Genomic DNA, 1,304 nt, shown 5'->3' with positions numbered 1-1,304 from the left:
ACATCCACTTTTTACCTGTAAATCTCTCAAGCAAGGAAAACCCTTCAATGGTGAAGGTAAGAATCATGAACTTCTCTGTTCTTTGGGCCCTTTTTCAGTTAAATAAAAAGACAAACAGAGTAATCAGAAGATTTAACAGTTCTTTTAACATGTAGAGCTAAACTTCAGTTTGTTGGAGGACAGATTTAGTTCTTAAAAATGATTCTTTTCTAGAGGGTTTTGTCTTAGAGCCTCTTCTCTGTTTCCTCTGAACCTCAAACTGTGAACTGAGTTTTGACATTTTGAGGTTTAGGGTTTGACGAACGGTTATAACGTCGGGTTTTTGCAGTTTGAAAACGACGTGTTTCTACCGACGGATGAGCCTCACGGATCGATAGAAGCAACGTTAAGCCGTCTTACGTCGAAAATGTAAGGTAGGTAAGGCAGTTTGGTCTCCCTCCAGTGAGGAAGCAAAACAGAGCAAACTACTCCGTTTTTACATATTCTCCTGATCAATGCAACCTGCCGGCTTTTGTCTGAATGAGGCGGCCATTGTTAAGACGTTTTGGTGGCTCCGTGTTGTAATGTTGTGTCGAATTATATTATATTATATTATGTCAGTTTACAGTTTGATTATGTTTTGATTTAGTACTAATTATACAGACATTGGAGGGAAACCCAATCTTAGCTCATTTATATTTTTTTTTTCTCTTAAATTTCTGTTTTTTTAGTTAATAGTGGGGGATTGTGGGTTGAATAAATCTTCTACTAGAAATCTATTTTAAATTATGTATTTGGTGAACTTGTATAATAAACAAATAGCTACAAATAAAAATCTTCTCTTTTTTTTTTTTTTAATCTCTAAGAGTTATTCAACCCACAATCCCCACTATTAAAAGTCTACTTTTTTATATTTGAATAAACTAACTGATTCGTTTCGAGATGTAATGGCTCAACTCCCTCATAAAATTGTTTTCATCAAATAAAATTATAAAAATAATCATAAATTTTTTTTATATGCATATTTATTTCGTGTGTGACATTTGTAGGCGGACTAGTAACCATTTCCATTTCATTAAAGACTATATCTTACTAGAGGAATACGGAAAAGGAAGTGTATCTTTTACTGAATTATTTGATAGTTGGTTCGTGATCCATTAAAAAGATATATATATACACACATACACACCCAAATCGATTAAAACAATACAAAAGATGAAATCAGAGGCCGAGGAAACACAGATTTGAGACAATTTGCAGAAACAAAGAGGAGAATTTAAGGTAATGAAAGAAGATCATCAACCATCTCTGTTGAAAACTCTGCA

The 1,304-nt window shown here is 33.4% G+C and overlaps 1 long non-coding RNA gene across 1 annotated transcript; it reads left to right on the top strand.

Annotated features, from left to right (window-relative positions):
* LOC104814732 lies at positions 1–679 on the top strand. The gene is made up of 2 exons (XR_771963.2): positions 1–56; positions 329–679. It is a non-coding gene; the product is annotated as an uncharacterized LOC104814732 (long non-coding RNA).
* The last annotated feature ends 625 nt before the right edge of the window (positions 680–1,304 follow it).

This window comes from Tarenaya hassleriana, unplaced genomic scaffold (assembly GCF_000463585.1).
Source record: "Tarenaya hassleriana unplaced genomic scaffold, ASM46358v1 Cleome2129, whole genome shotgun sequence".
NCBI lineage: Eukaryota > Viridiplantae > Streptophyta > Magnoliopsida > Brassicales > Cleomaceae > Tarenaya > Tarenaya hassleriana.
This window is presented reverse-complemented; position numbering and strand designations above follow the sequence as displayed.